The sequence below is a fragment of the Geospiza fortis genome, unplaced genomic scaffold, assembly GCF_000277835.1.
Source record: "Geospiza fortis unplaced genomic scaffold, GeoFor_1.0 scaffold344, whole genome shotgun sequence".
NCBI classification, from domain to species: domain Eukaryota; kingdom Metazoa; phylum Chordata; class Aves; order Passeriformes; family Thraupidae; genus Geospiza; species Geospiza fortis.
This window is the reverse complement of record NW_005054584.1, coordinates 563,186-580,147: the sequence shown is the minus strand read 5'-3', so window position 1 is coordinate 580,147 and position 16,962 is coordinate 563,186.

Here is a 16,962-nt window from a genome sequence, read left to right as displayed (position 1 = left end):
CAGCAGGTCACCCCAAAACCTCACATTGTCATAAAAAAGCCTTTATAAGTCCGCTCTGTGTCCCTTAACATGATGATGGTCATTGGGCTAAGCTTAGTATGAGCCCTGGTATTGCAGAATTGAGGCAATGAGGCCTTTTGAGTTTTGCTGATTGAAGCCAAAAGACTAACATGCTTCAGTTTCAATGAGGGACACTTGGCAGGTCTGACTGATGCAGCTGGAGAAGCTCCAGCACTGCTAGACTCTGAGGTATGGGCCAGCAATTGCTGCTGGCCTCAGCCTATTTCTTACCAGGCAAAACACATAATTTGATGTTTTTTGTCATAAGCTGTATTTTACTTAGAAAACCACAACAATTTTTTGTCCTCTGAGGAATGTGGAGCTGCATTTGTGCCCTTTTGATGGGGTTTTTTGCTTCAGCTTTTGTTCTTGGATTGACTCTGCAGGTTCACAGCTGCTGGGTAAGGACAGAGGAACTTAGGCACAGACACTATTTTGGTGGAAGCCCTGAGCAGATGAAGATTCCAGCTCAGACCTTTCAGCCCATCCTGGTTAAAGCATAAATAGTTATGGTCAGTCATTGAAAGTAGTTATTATGACTAGGAACTGAAATGAGAAACCATTTCTGTTTCTTACAGCCTCCCTTGCCCTCATAGGGATCAGATGTGAAGCAGAAGTTCTGTAAAGGCTGCTACTTCATCTCTGCAGTTTCCCATATTGAGAATCATCAATCCAAAGAAATGATGGTATGTTAGTCACAACTTTATTGCCTGGTGAATATAGTGAGACCACATTATAAATGCTGATGGTGCAAACCCAAACAGTCCCCCGGCTCTTCCCCCAGATCCTCATGTTACAAATTATTTATTCAGGATTTATATTTGAATGGCCTTGTCCCCCAGGTCTGATAGCTGGCAGATTGTGCAGAGCTAATGGTGTCATTTCTGTTACTACATCAGTTGTTAACTGGGCCAGAAAACAGCCTTTAAGATTGAAGTTTAATCAAGTATTTTGAGAGTGAGCAAGTATAGACTTTATTCTTCTTGAGAATTACAGCCTACTTTTTGAAATCCCTGGCAGAATTAGAATGTTCTGTCAAAAAATGTCTCCAGTGAGAAATAGGCAAAGAATATATTCTGTGGGATGGTATGAGCAACCTTGTACTTTAAAGCTTGTATATTAATTGCTTGTTAATGGGCAGCTTTTGGCAGAATTTCCTTTTGGTATGGCCTCAAGAATTTTAATGGAGCTTCAGGCAGTGAGTGGAGAAAATATACTTTAAAAACAATAAACAGGATATTCTGTGGTTTTGTCTGTGACATGGGTTGACTCAATCATGTTCTGGTTTTGCTCAGTTATAAACTCTGCATTAACTCCATTAAGAGCAGGAAGATATGTTACATCCTTCTGACTGCAATGCAATATATTTTCTCCCCCTCACACCTCATGTGTTTTCAGGAAGGTTAGAAGGAGAGACAAACACATGTTAAAACCCCAGTGGATGTTGAGGAGTTTATTTTCTGTGTCTTGCTTACATGTCTCAGAAGGTGATTCCTGAAGTGTTTTCAAGCCCACTAAACATTTTTATGTGATATTTTTGCAAGGAGAGGGTCTATTACTGGTTTGAGTCTTGTAGATGCACAGTGCATATGTGTAAATTTGCAAAACTGTTCACTTCTGCAGGAGGTGGGGGGGAATCCCCACAGTAGTCTATTTATCCAGTATTCCTAAAAAAAAAAAAAAAGCCAGCGCTTCTGAGGTGATTGAACTTCTTGATTTTCACTCCTGTGCTTTCCTTTCTTTTAGTGGTCATTGGATGAAAATTCCCCAAAATAGTGTGTTCTTCCCAGAAAAGAATGGAAAAAGCTCTGTTGAACAATGTCTCAAGCCAAAAAAAAAAAAAACCAAAAATAAAACCAAAAACAAACCAAACCAAAACCCAAACCAACAAAACCAGCATGCCAAATACACTGGGAAATCTGTAGAGTGAAGGAAAAACCCTCAGCTTACATTAGGCACAGTCTATCCCATCAAGAACAGGACAGGCTTCTCTGTGCCAACTGTTCTGTGCTGTGTCACCTCTCCTGTTCTGGCCACCTCACTCAGGAAGAGAAAGGGGAATTCTGAATTGCTTGAAAGGGTTTTAAAGTCTGTCTGACAAAGTGTTGCATGTATTGGCAACCCAGTGTCTCAGGTGAGAGCACAAAGTTCTCCCTTCCCCTGGCATGGCACATTCCTGTTCCAACCTGCTGAGCATCATTCCCTCAAAAATATTGGGACTAACCGCTCCTGTAGAAGGAAGGAGGGATTGACAGTCTTTCCTGAGGAAAAGAATGGGCTCTAATAATTTTTTCCTGTCCCAAATTAGGTGTTAAATGTGTTGGGAGAAACTTACTAGGAACTTGGAGACAGCATTTTTCAGAGAGGGAAAATGGTACTCGTCAATTCACTGGTGGTGTTTGAGTGTTTTTGGGAAAGCAGAATGTTGCTGTTAGAATTCAATGAGAAGACAGGAACTATTGCCCTCCAGTGATTATACAATCATAGAATCACAGAAAGGTTTGGGTTGGAAGGGACCTTATAGAACACCCAGTTCCCCTCCCTGCCATGGGCAGGGACACCTTCCACTATCCCAGTTTGCTCCAAGCCCCATCCAGCCTGGCCTGTCCTTAGTCAGTGATGGTGTTCCCACAGCTGTTCTGGGCAACCAGTTCCAATGCTTCTCTTGGAATGCTGCAGGACCTGATTTTGCACTGACTTTACTGTCTGCCATTCAGGATCTGTCCTTTGATGCCTTTTGGGTCAATGCCAACAACTGCCAATTTTTTTTTCCCTGCTGAAGCACGTATTTTTGTAGTATGTGATCAGTAGAAAATATTGAAGAGCCTTTAGTATAATCTGTACACCCAGTGATACCAGCAGGGAACCAGAGAGTTAACTACTCAACACATCCTGCTTTTCACCTTTAAATACACACCTTATTGTATAAACACAAGCGCTGTACACACAGTGTACACCAAAGCCTCAATTCCGTGCCTTTGAACACAGTTATTGCTGGAGTGTGTTTTACTTAGCCACGGCCAGAAGTTCAGCACAGAAATTATTGGGACATCAGAGTGTTTGACAGAGGATTTTATGCAGAGCAGAGATAAGAGATGCAAAGACAATGCTGTAATCAAGGGCTTAACAATTGTAGGGATATCATTCCCCATGGAGAGGATTTGGGGTCCAGTCATAAATTGTATATCCTACTCTGGGGCAGGAGCACCTCCAGGTTAGTGAAGGGACTGAATTAAATGGTTTTGCATGGGAGGCCTTTGTTAATCAAGTCTGTCTGTGGTGCACAAGAGGTTTTATCCAGAATGTGGTAAAATACTTGGAAAAAATCCTTAGCATCAATCTTTGCAGGATAAATGGACTTGTTGCATTGTACCCATTGAGGCTCTTTCTCTCCATCTCGTTATAATGCTTTGTAGATCTTCTTGTAGTGAAGATTATGACAGCTGAGGCTGAATTTTAGCTTGAACCTAATCCCAGCAGCTCCTTCAGAAAGCTATGCAGAGAAGACAAAGCCACATAGCAAAAAACCATTTGCAACTAATCCTGTATAACGATGCATAAATCTAAATGCCAGTGTTACTGTTTTTATTTTGACATGCCATTTGATAGCACAGCTTTAAACTCCAGATTCGCTGTTGGGCCTCTAAATTAAAATTAACAGTGAAGCATCTACTGGCTGTGCCAGGGCTCACTTCCCTGTGTTTAAAACATCTTGTGCTGCTTCGTTCAGTAGGTTCAGGTTCTTGATCCATCCCATCCCACGATCCAGCCCATCAAGGTGCTGTTGAGCGCTCTCTTCTGATGTGTATCCATAGTGCCTTTGGCATCCTGAGTCCTACATAGTTCATGATCCTTCTCTCCCTCTTTTCTCACTCTTGCTGGCTTTGTGCTTTTCCCTTTGTTCCAATCCAGAGTTCACAAAGGCCCATTTTTTCTAAAAATGGTTCTTAAAACCGACCCTGTTCCATGGCACTTTCCCACTCAAAACGCTTCCCTGCATCCCAGCCTGTTTTGTGTTGATTTTTGAGCTCCTTTGGTGCTGTCAGACCGTACATTTTTGGAGCTGCCGCTTGTTTGTACAGTGCATTGTACCTAGTGCACATTGCTGTGCTCGGCTCCAGCTCTCTATAAATAATGAAAACATGCAGGGCTTGCTGGCACAAGTCAGCGCAGCATTTCCTGAGGCTCTGCTGTGTTTCCGGGAGCTCGACTTTGCTTTTGAGTCTGCTGTGCGAGTATTTTCTAAAAAGCTTCACGAGAGTGTCTGTTCTGCAGTTCCTCTGTTACAGGACACACAGCCCTGTGTTACACCAGTGCATGCAGAATGCAAAAAGGGCTCAGCCAGCTTCCTGTCCCCTCCCATCGCCTTCTCAAATGCAGAAATAAATCAGAGCCCTGCCTGGAGCATAGGAGGGAATGCTGATATCCCAAATGATGGGGGAGGAAGGTGAGTTGTCAGCCCACAGACCAGCTGGGGCTGGCCAACAGACAAGCTGTGTGCCTGAGCTCTCAACAAATATCTGTGTGGAGTGACTGGAGTTGTAACTTTAGGATACAAAGCAAATTTGGGTAGAAAAAGCCAACCTTAAGGAATCTGCTTGCCATACAAGCAGCATCTGAAGTCATGGGCAGCAGCAGCAGCAGCAGCAACCACCCTCCTGGATGTTTGCCAAGTGGAGTTATTTTTGCATTGTCAAGTGCCTTCAGATAATTCTTCTGAAGGGTGCTACATAAATAAAACAACTGCCTGATTGGTTTAAAGTGAATCTCTCGAATTTTGGCTCCCCCATTCTACAAATTACATGTATAAATTTCCCTGCTTCAAAAATTAAACCAGATCTATCATGGGTGAAATGAGATTAATTTTATGAAACACAATAGTTCATTAGTGAAGAACAAGAAATTTTGTGTATTTATGCATAGTCTGCACAGAATATTTTACTTCAGCTCTTTCAGATGTAAATAAGATATAATGCTCATTGAATTGCTTTTTAGGCAGCATAGAGTGATAGAGAGCAGTTGCAGTGTTGTGCTCTAGGTTACCTTTCAGAATTCCTAGGGAACATGAGGCAGAAATTGGCCCTGGGGACCAAACCCATACATTCAGGGGCTGATTAGTGTTGGAAGCACCTGAAAGATGATGGAGGTGGTCTGATGAAGCTGCTTGATGTGATGCTGAGGCAGAGGGTTGGATCATTGCATCCTGTTGATGAAGAGCACAACTTGTACCTTGGAGAGAGAACAAGGAACTCAGTCCTGGAGCCCTAGGAATTCAAACAGTGACTGAGCCTGTGCAGCCACTGCCTTGCCCAAATACCCTGAGGGTTTCTCCAACTCAAACCAGAGCACAACCTGCACTGGATGCTGAGGAGGTGAATGAGTGCTGGATGAATTCTCAAGGAGTGGCAGCCATCTGTTGGTGGCTGCTCGCAGAAATTCCTCCTGTTTAATCGCACAACATTTGTGTGCCTGCATCTGTTTATGTTGAGTAGGGACCTTATGTGAATACGTTTGGTGTTTTTCTGACACCACAAGTATCTTTGTAGCCCGGTTTATTCCTATGTGCATCAGAGCAGCTGGGTGAGACCAGTAGACCCATTAATGTCAATCCTGAGTCAGACAGCAGGATCGATCTTTCAAGGCAGTTCCATCTCTCAAGTGCCTGATCACAGGAGCTGCACAAAGATTTCTGCTTCTGGAACTGAATTCTTTGTGATTATGTGGTAGCATTGTGTTGAGGCACAATTAGAGGAGTTCTTCCTAACCCTGCCTGTCTTTGCTGTTATTTTCAGATCTCTGTTTACCTGGTAACAAATACATGGTCTCTTGGAAGACACACAAATGGTGACGATGAAACAGTAGATTTTTCAGCTAATTACAACATAAACCTGTGCAGCTTTGTTTGGTGCAAGTTTCATTCTTTTCTGCCCAGAGTTGTCAAGGCTCTGCAAGGTGACCTTCTGCCCTGCAGCACTGTGCTGAGGCCACCAAACTGCCACATGCTGGGCATTGGAATAAATAAATCCACCTGTCCAGGTGTCATTGCTGGTCCTGTTTAGCCCTTTGGACTCACTTGACCACTTTATAGAGCCTTATAAACTTGATTTTTTCCCTTAAAAAATAATAAGCCTGCCTATACTTAAGGCATGAAGTGGACATTATCTTCCTAAAAGATACAGCCAGGGAATGGTTAAGCCTTTCAATATCCTCAGGTGGGAATTAAGGAGCAAGAATGGATGCTTTGTAAGGAATTACTGGTTATTATTACAGACCTCTGAAAAACAGACATGAAATTAGCAGTTGTGTGTCATTTCATTACTGCTTTGGCAGTCTGCTTTCTTTTCCTCTAAGGCTAAGATGGTTGCTAGGGCTTTGTAGTGAATAACCTTTTTGTGTTCAGCTCAAGGCGGGTTGTAATTATTTTATAATTTTGGTTTGTGAGGCCACTTTAGACGTTTTCAGAGAAAAATAATTCAGCTTTTGTTAACCCCCTTCATACTCAGCTGCCAGTCACTGCCGTGTGGCAGCACAGACAGAGGAGCTCTGTGTCTGTGCTCATCATCTGCACTTGGTACTTGCCTGAGGATCCAGCACCACCCGTGAGACGAACACGGACTTGACATTGTTATACACTGGCACTGACTGATTTTGAAAAGTGAAGCTCCCTGTCAAAGTAAGTGTCTGCTTTAGTGGCAGCATCTCTGTGTGGAGGAGAAGTCGTGGACAGCAGCTGCTGGAGCCAAGGAAGCACACTTTGGGTTAAGGCTGACATGCTGCAAAGTGACTGAACTCTTTCACTTCAGGGCAAAGACCCACTTCTGGGAGTCAATAAACTTACTCTTCTGCATGGCTGTTGTAAAGGTTTTCCCCATGAGACTGGTTTTTTAGGATCTCTCCTGTGGGCCAAAGATCCCACCTGTGTGAGGCACAGGTGGACCTGCAGCATCTCTGCTGAGCCCCTGAGGGGTTTTCTAAGCCACAGCCCCACTGGCACATGGTGCCAGTGCTGCAGCCCCAGTGCAGCTCACACCTACAGGGAGAAACCTCTCCTGTGCTCCTGAATGCCCCATGTGGCTGCAGTGACACGGCTGCTGTGCTGGCACCTCAGTGTTTGACGAAGTGCTGCAATCCAGGGCTGCAGGCACCATGGTTTGGTTTTTTTCCCCTTGCTAATTGCTTTCCTACACGTACAAATTCTCAACCGATGCGAACGCTGACAAAGCCCCTGGGAGCCAGCCTTGCTGAGAGCTGCTCAGAATGGCAGACACCACGTATTTATGGGTTGGAAAGTGTTTAAAATGACAGGAAACATATTTTTGCTTAAGGTGTGTCTCTAACTTGGGATCCATCACTTGTGCATGTTGCTGTAGCAACGCTGCAATGGCATGGGAGTTGCTTTTAAGGCTGATTTCCGAGCAGATCGTGGCAGGAGCTGTTACCAAGCAACCCACTCCTATGCTCCCATAGCTAGGAAATGCAGCCAGTGCTTTTTAATATTGCCCAGGAATTTGATCATATGTTCATTTTGCCAACTTTGGTCTTTCTGATGCAAAATAATTGCTGTGGAGTACTACAGATAGATCCCTGTTTTGTGGGGACCTCCCCATCCACGGTTTCTCACACATGAATTTTCAGTATGGGAACATTCATAGGAAGGCAGAGTCAACAGTCCATTTCTTTACCAAAAAAAAAAAAAAAAGGTTGTATTCAACACATGCTGCTGAAGAATAATTAAAGGTAGACCATCTGCCAGGGTGGGAAGAGCTGCATCCTTTGATTCCCAGGTCTTGCACTTGATCCAATGTCCTGTTCCAGGACAAGCCTCCCAAAATGCAGGTGTTGAAATGCTCTTTGGAAGTTTCTCTTAGTTTCTGCTCTGATTCTCATTCCTTCTGTTTTATCTCCCCAGGACTTAGAGGGGTTTTGATAACAATCTGCTTGTGGAGAAGGATGTGAATTAGTAAAGCATAAGAAATCATGAAGATGGTGATGATCCATTTAATGATACCCCGAACTCAAGGGCAAGCCCTTAACTTTGGCCATGGAATTCGTGTATGCCAAAGCCTGAGATTAATTTGTGCTTGTGCTTCTTGAGGCAGATGTAAACACTATATTTGGTTGCACAGCTTTTATATTGAGTTTGGAGGATTTTTTAGCAGCATGTGATAATCTGTTTGGATACAGCAAGAAGGCTCCTAGATGATTTGAGTGACCTGATCTACTGGAAGGTGTCCTTGCCCATGCAGGGCATTGAAACAAAATTATCTTTAAGGTCACTTCCAACCCACGGTGATTCTATGATTTTATTTGGGATCACTCTGCTGTCCTGAAAGAGGCAGTACCAGCTTGTTACAGCGACTGTAGACATGATCCTTCATATCTGCTATCAATTTTCTTTTAAATAACAATTATACCTGCCCACAGAGATATTTAACATTACTCAATCCTTGTAAAAATGATAAACTTAACATCAACCCTAAAGGGACTTAACATCATTAATGATAAACTTAACATCAACCCTAAAGGGTGATTAGTCCCATATGTCAGCACCAACAAATGGTGACACTTAATAATGCCCTGTGTGCTCTTATTTCAAATTTCCTGTTATGGTGTGCTGTGCATGTACTGTCCCCCCAGAATGCTCATTGTCAGGGGAAGTAATTTCACATTCCACCTATTTAGCAAACAGATTGTGAAAGTTGATCTTTGTTGTTTTGAGAGAATACATTTTTATCACCTTCACAAAAATGGACCAGTGTTTTTTTAATGAGGTGTGTCAGAGCCTCACTGAAGCAGAGCAGATTCCTGTACCTGCACAGCTTCAATCCAGTCTGTTGTCAGCTGTAACTGGTCCTTTTAATCTTCTGCAGTAAATGCCAGTGAAGAACAGACAGCTCTAAAGGTAACAATTTCCCATTTATCCACAATATGGGTATATGTGACTGGATTCTGACTGCCTGCAAATCACCAGCATTGTAAATCCCATTTAAAATCTGGTTTGTTTTATACTTCTGGAGGGATTCTGCCTCCAGGTAGAATGTTATAAAGGGTAACATTGCAATGATTTGTTGCCCAGAGAAGCTGTGGCTGCCTTATCCCTGGAAATGTCCAAGGCCAGGCTGGATAGGTCTTGGAACACCTGGTCTGGTGGAAGGTGACCCTTGGCACGGGGTGGAAACAAGATGAGCTTTCAGGACCCTCCCAACTCAAACTGTCATATGACTTAATGTCAACATTCAGTATATTACTTTCATTTTAGATATTCTATCACAGTGAGGCTAAAGATATTTGTTCAGGAGTAACACAGCTATGCCAGGTGGTGATTGCTGTGGAAAACCTTTTCCTACCTCAGTCTGTATATTATGCCATTAGATTAAAAGGATCCGCCTGTAGGTCAGCATCTTCCCCTCTCTGGGTTATGCTGAGAGAATCCATCCTGCTCAGACACACACCTGTGACTGAATTATATTTTCATTCTGTGTTCTCTGTATGTGCTGATCCCCCCTTCCCCAGTCCCCATCATCTGAACACATTCTATGTTATTTGGGTACCTCTTTGTGGCAAAATGTTGGTTTAATGAATTCTGAGAAAGAGAAACAAAACATCAAAAGCCAGGACACGCGGGGAATAAGTGACTGGAAATGGAGTGGTTCATCCAAGGGAAAATAATAAGAAAAAAAGAACCAGGACAAATATTTATCTTTATCATGTTTTAAAGGATTCCTTTTCTTCTCAGACATGAAGCAGTTGGTGTAAGACAAACATGCTAGCAGCTACTACCCATGTTAGCTCCCTGTCATGCTCAGGATGGCAAGGAAAGAAAACAAAACCTGTATGAATCATTGTTTTCCAAAGATGCTGCTTCCCCTGCAGATATTTACGGGTTGTTTTTTAGGAATCTTTGAGTTCACACACTGCCCACTGATTTTCCATTTTTATGGCAGGGTCATAATATTACTGCATAATTCATCATGTAATCACATAGATCTGCACTTGATTTGATTAAAGAAAAAAATGCATCAGCTACTCTTAAATTATTATGTCTTTTAGCAAAGTGCTTTAAGAAAACCCAAGAATCAATGCAGATGGAAAAGACCTCCAAGTTCACTGAGTCCAGCCTGTGACTGATTCCCACCTTGTCAACCAGACCAGAGCACTGAGTGCCACATCCAGTCATTCCTTGGACACCTCCAGGGATGGGAGCTCCATCACTTCCCTGGGCAGTTCCTTCCAGTGCCTGACAACCCTTTTCTCCAAAGAAATTGCTCCTGATGCCCAGCCTGAACCTCTGCTGGTTGAGCAATACAACCCATATCTGTGTGTTGCAGAGGTGGGTGTTCTCCAACCCTGTGGTCCAGCTGACACTGGAAGTTGTTGATGTCCCCTCCTGTAAACAGCCTCTTTTCCATTTCTAGAAAAGTGTTGCTTGTCTTGAACAGCTCTGGAGCTTCTTTGGAGCAGGACCCTGACATTTTGTACCCAAATAGCCTAAAAACCACCTTGGGGTATGCAGTCAGTCATTTTAAAAATGAGCCCATCAAACACTTAACACCTGGTACGTGTTACTTTCAAAACTGAAAGTTATTTTAATTTGAAAAGTGTTCCATAGCTTGACAGCATTTCTCACATATTTCTACTGTCTTCCAACTGGAAAAATTTGGAAAACAGTAGAGAAGCATACATGTACATCAGGAGGGAAAGCTCACTCTGAAAAATCCTGGAAACAAGTTTGGAAGCAATCTTTTTCCAAGTACAGTTAAAATGAAATAAAATTAAACTAATCAAAATTTTACTTTTCAAAAAAAGTTGCAATTAAATTAAATCTTATTTTCCTAATAATAATACTTATGTAAACATTTTCTGACATATTTAAATTGTCCTGTAGGGGGTGGAGCATTTCCTTTTCCTATTCCTCTAAAAATAACAGACCAAGAGACTCTAGAAAATAATATTAAGCATTAAATGAAAATGATGATAGAATTGCAAAGCCAAGGATTTAAGCTTAAGAAATGAGGAAATTGAGGCTCCTGATTGATTTCATTCATTATTTAGGCCTGAGCTGTCCTTGCTCCACGCTTCATTTTGTTTTCCATCACCTGTTGGGTTGTTATTGACACAGGGCACCAACCAACTCCATGTTACTGCTGTAGGAATTCCATAGCCTGACTGCACAGGAATAACTCAGTTTGTAAAGCAGAGGTAATGCTGCACTGGACTCCTGTCTCCAGCTGTTCTCTGTTCATTATTCCTTTAACCTGCATGCCTGCAATTGTGTGTTTACACTGAGCTGTCAAAGCCCCAGCGTGAAGCTGGGATATTTCCAGTGGAGCTGTGGCAGACGTGGCTCGATGGCTGGTGTAAAAACCTTTGGCTTTTTACAGTTCTGAACAGTTCTGTGGCAAACACTCAGCCAAATAGCATCTGGAAAGCCAGTGGGAAGCAATGAAAAAGGGGAAAACCTTTACTGTGTGTGAATAAAAGTGTTGGCTGAAAGGCAAATATCTCCTAGATTGGCAGCTCCTGCCCTCAGCAAGTGTCCCAACAGCTCTGCACTCTGATCCAGGATCTAAGATCTTCAGCTGTGTTGCTGCTGCTGAGGTCAATGTATCACTTGTGGTATCATAGAACCAGAATGGTTTGAGTAGGAAGGGACCTTAAAGATCATCAGGTCCCACCCCCTGCCATGGCAGGGACACCTTCCATGCAACCAGGCTGCTTCAAGCCCAATGTCCAACCTGGCCTTGGACATTTTCTGGGGATGGGGCAGCCACAGCTGCTCTGGGCAACCTGTGCCAGGCCTCACCACCCTTACAGGGAACCATTTCTTCCCAGTATCCCACCTCACCCTGCCCTCTGGCAGTTTAAAACCTTTCCCCCTTGTCTTGGCACTCCAGGCCCTTGTAAATAGTGTCTCTCCATCTTTCTTGTAGGCTCCTTTCAGGTACTGGAAGGTCACAATTAGGCCACCCTTGGTCTTTTCTCCAGGCTGAACAATCCCAATTCTTTCAGTCTTTCCACATAGCAGAGCTGCTCCATCCTTCAGATCATCTTGGTGCCTCCTCTGGACTCACTCCAACAGGTCCCTGTCCTTCCTATGCTGGGATCCCAGGGCTGGATGCACCTCTCCAGGTCTTAATGGCAAGGGAGCTACCAGAGCTTCCTCAGAAGGTTTAACTTTTGTTGTCTAAACAGAGAAAAAAAAAACAACCAAAAGGAATGCTGCTAAAATTACCTCTTGTTTTATACCCAAGTGGGAATGGCTGGGGGAGCTGTGACAGGATCTCCCACTGGTGGTGAATATGCCCCCTCTCCCCTATTGGGATCCCTGTGGTGGATTAAACAAACTACAGGAAATGTCAGCAGTAACTGAATAAACAATCTGTGTTTGAATAGTGTTGGCTGAATAAATGACTGGTTTGATGGCAGCCACTGGAGAAGGGCTCCGCCAACAACAGCAGCACTCAGGTATGTAAATATGGAGATTTGGGATTGGACTGTCAGCATTTGTCAGGTTATGGATTTTTCCTGTATTAAAAGGAAATATAAAGGAAGCAGCATGGGTGCAGGACAGTTTGAGCATGGGGAGGACAGCTGGGGCCATGTGGTGAGGAGCAGGTCACACGGGGTTGCCTTTACAAGGTGCCTCACCTTGGTGCACATAATCTCTGTGCCAGGAAAATCATCCTTCTGCTTCAGCAAATGACTGTTTTTCAGCTGAGGTTTTTTGTTGTTGTTTTTGTTTTTGTTTTTGAATCTAAGATGGTTTTTGCATTTACTGATTTTTCCTATTCTAAGAAATCCAGCCTTGATCAAATAATCTCACCAGGAGTCTCAATGTATTACCGGTATGTAGCAGAGATATTGCTCCACCACAATACACTGAAATCATGGCCTATTCCCAATAGGCATTTTCTAGTTCCTGCTCAAATAGTTCTTATGTACTATTTCAGGCTTCTTCCTTTCAGGACCACCTTAACTTTGAGTACTTGAATGATTAGAATTTGTAAATTCTTTTTCTTCAAGTTAATTGTTCTAACTTTGATTTAACTTTTAATCTACTGCACCCAAAATTTCCAGGGCACAAGCCCTGAAGTTCTAGCTCGGAAAGATGGAGGACAAGGTTACTTTTTCCCCTCAGGTCATGCTATTTGTCAGGTTTATTATTATTGTGACCTGAGGAATACTTTAAAAAGTCAATCATTAACTGAGTATTAGAAGGTGAGGCACTTCTGTGAAAATGAGTGTCTGGGGGTAGGACAGTTCAAGAAGTGGCATAGAGAGCAGCTGCAGGCAGTGCCCACAGCGCAGCCAGAGGGTCTCTGATATAAGGACTCATCCTGATCAGCTCAGGGTGCCATTTGTAGTGCCCTGGGCCTTACACCTGCTGCTCTGCAGCACAAAGTCCTCTCAGCCTTTCCCTAACAGCAGGATTTTATATATTTCCTGTTTGGTTTTGCCTTGCTCTTGCCTTTCCTCCTGTTCCACACTCTGCCTTTGAGCTGGGCACGTTATCATGGAACTCTTTGTTTTGGTACAGTCAGCATTCCCTGTGCATACAAACCCCGAGTGCTGGCAAGGACAGCCGGGGCAGCTCCTCTCCCAGAGCCCGGGTGCTGGAGTGACAACGATCTCCACCCCTGGTAAAAGTGACTACAACAACCCAAACCATTCCAGGGTTCTGTACCTGCGCCCATTCTCACTAGAACAGAGATTTTTTTGAACTCTTCATAATGACTTCAGAAACGTTCCCATGGTGATGCTGGTCATGCCAGGGAACTGCCAGATGAGCAGAAGGCTGCACGGGCTTGTCTGCAGAGGCTGGTGCTCATGCTGGGGTTGCCAAATATCTTCACTCAACAGCTGAGGCTGCTGCAGCTCCTTTCCCAGCTGCATCCACCCAGTGCACTGGCAAGCAGGGCTGGGGACCCTGTTCCCCTCATTAGGTCCCTGGGGCTCTGCCTGTCCATCTCGCTCTGCACTTCTGTGTGTGTCAGATGAGTGTTCTATAATGCTCATCTTTATAATGTGGACTAAGTGCCTTTGTCTTTGACAGGATGAGAGGTAACTGTCTCAAGTTGTGCTAGGGGTGATTTAGGTTAGTTATTAGGGAAAAATATTTTCACAAAAAGGGCTGTAAAACATTAGTACATGTTGCCCAGGACAGTAGTGGACTCACATCTCTGGAAGTGCTCAAAAAACACGTGGATGTGGCACTTGAGGATATGGTTTAGTGGTGAACGTGGTGGTGGTGCTGGGCTGATAGTTGGATTCAATGATCCTAGAACCATTAAAGTTGGAAAAGACCTCCAAGATCATCAAATGACCTGAGAGGTCTTTCCCAACCTTAACTATTCCCTGGCTCTGTGATTTTATCACCTAAGCAAACAGTGTCTGTGCAGAGATGCAGAGCTGTCTAAGTGAAACGCTTTTGTTCAGTCCATCCCCTGCTGTATCAGGGTGTCCATGGTCAGGAGTGTGACAATAAATTCCTGGTTGAATTGCATTGCCCAAAGAGTTATGAACCTCGGGACTTTTTCAGCTGCTCAAGTCACTCTATAACCTCCAGCAGCTCTTGCTGCCTCTCTGCTTAGAGTGATGCAATCACTTGCTGAAGAGATTTAGTGGAAATCTAGTCAAGAGCTATGTGATCACTGCACATACACCAAAATCGTTCATGGTGAGGGACTGTGGAGGTTCAAGCTATGCCAGGAGCAGCAAGGACCCAAAGCTGACCGAATGTTTTCTGTGCTTTTCTTGCTGTGCTTTGCTCGAGTAATCAGGACAATTCTCTGTTAGGCATAAAATGAAAGTAAATGATTAGAATAAAGATGTGCTGAGCTACTTGACAAGGCTTGAGTACAGGGTACAGAATCTGTGGGTGTTTGGCACAGCCCCAGCACTGCAGATATTTTAGCTCCTGCTTATTTTTGATTCCGTTCAAATATGATTTACCTTAAAAAAATTAGCTGCAAAGTAACTGCTGTTACACAACAGATATTAATGATAAAAAAAAAAAAGGCATGGCAAAGCTCTAGGCATGAGCTGAAAGGTGCCAGTGGTGGTCTGAGTTATTCTGGCTTGAACTCCTTCTAGAGTGTCTGTTTGTGTACGGAGTGGTTTGGTCTATCACATCATCTTCTTTCAGGGAAGAAGTGCCACAAAAGGCTCAGGAGTGGCACAAGCCACACAGCCACACTGTCACCAGTTCCTGTCATTTATTGTCCTCTGTGGACTTCAAAAGCAACGAGGATGGCATGCTGAGGAAAGCAGTACTATTCCCATAGGGATCAAGGGACGCAGGAGGGTATAGATTTTGAGGAAAACATTCCTGGAAGATTTCCCTACTGTAATTTGTTGTTTAAGTGCTTGTTGCACTGTTTCCTGTGATGCTGCTCCCCTGTGAAGGCAAACTCAGCGACTGCACTGACAGATAATGTGGATGACAAGTCTGCATTCACTCTGATGCCACCTTCATTCCAGAATTTTGGCATCTTGTTCATCAGTTCTGCTACAAATATGCATAAAACCCAAACCAGAGCACTCTCTCTGGGTTTCATTAACACCTCCTAGGTAGGATTCTTTCTATTGCAGTTTATTTTTTGTACAAGTCATTTTCTTGACTCACAACTGAAGATTACCCTGTTGCTTCATTTATTTGGTGATTAATTTGGCACTGTGGGCAGATGTGATGTAAAGCTCTTAACCATTCCAGGGTGAGATGGAGGCAAGCAATCTGTACCCAGGAGGTTTAATGAGGCATCCATCCCAAGGGAGTGGAGATAATTTAATTAAAGGGAACATTTTGTACTGGACTAAAAAGATTATTTTGTTGACTTAAGACATAAATATTATTTTTCTTAAAGGGAAATAGCCAGTGAAAACCCAATATTCTGTTCACCATATATTTTTAATGTGCAAAAATAATGTTTTTCAGTTTGACGAGAACCCCAAGTTTCTGTCAGTTACATTTCATTCACATGGGCAATTAAGCAATGCCAAGATGCTGATTGGATTGCTGGTTTCAGCGGCTACCTCACACTATTTAGGTAATTTAAATAAATGTTTATATTAACTTTAACAGGTAATATAGCATTTCCTGTGTGCTCCTTGTGCCTCTGGCCTTCAACTGTATGTGATGATCAGTAAAACATTTCAGTTTCCAGGTATTATTCCCAGAAGTCTCATTTGTTAAGAAGAACAAGTGGAAGCCAGTGAGGGTGTTGGCACACCTGCAGAGGTACCTGGAGGAGCACACAGACACCGGGGTCATGGTGCTCCATCACATCATGACACGTCAGTGCCCAGGCCGAGCAGTACCTGCAGGAACAGGTTCAACCCTCAGAGGTGGCTTTGGTGCCTTGGCCCTGTGCAGGTCCTGACAGAGCCTGGAGCTGTCAGAGACCTGTTCCTGGCCCGTGGAGCTGCCCTGGAAAGTGTCTCCTGCTCCCTTCTTTGTGGGCGACCATCCTGTAGCTCACAGAATCATACAATGGTTTGGGTTGGGCAGGAGCTTGAAGACCATCCAGCTTGAAGCCATTTCCCCTTGTCCTGTCATTGTAAATATCTCCATCTTTCTGGCAGGCTGCCTTCAGGTACTGCAAGGAGCAATTAGGTCACCCAGGCTGGACAATCCCAATTCTCTCAGCCTTTCCTCAGAGCAGAGCTGCTCCAACCCCTCTAATCATCGTGTTGGAGAGAGTCCAGAGGAGGCACCAAGTCCATGTCCCTCCTGGGGACCCCAGAGGCAGCTCTGCAGGTGGGGTCTCACCTGAGCGGGGCAGAGGGGCCCTGGCGTGCTGCCCACAGGGGGTGGGGAGGCAACCCAGGGTAGATCGGGCTGCGAGCGCACATGGCTTGGGCACGTCCCGTTGCTCGGCCACGGCCATGGCCACGGCCACGGCC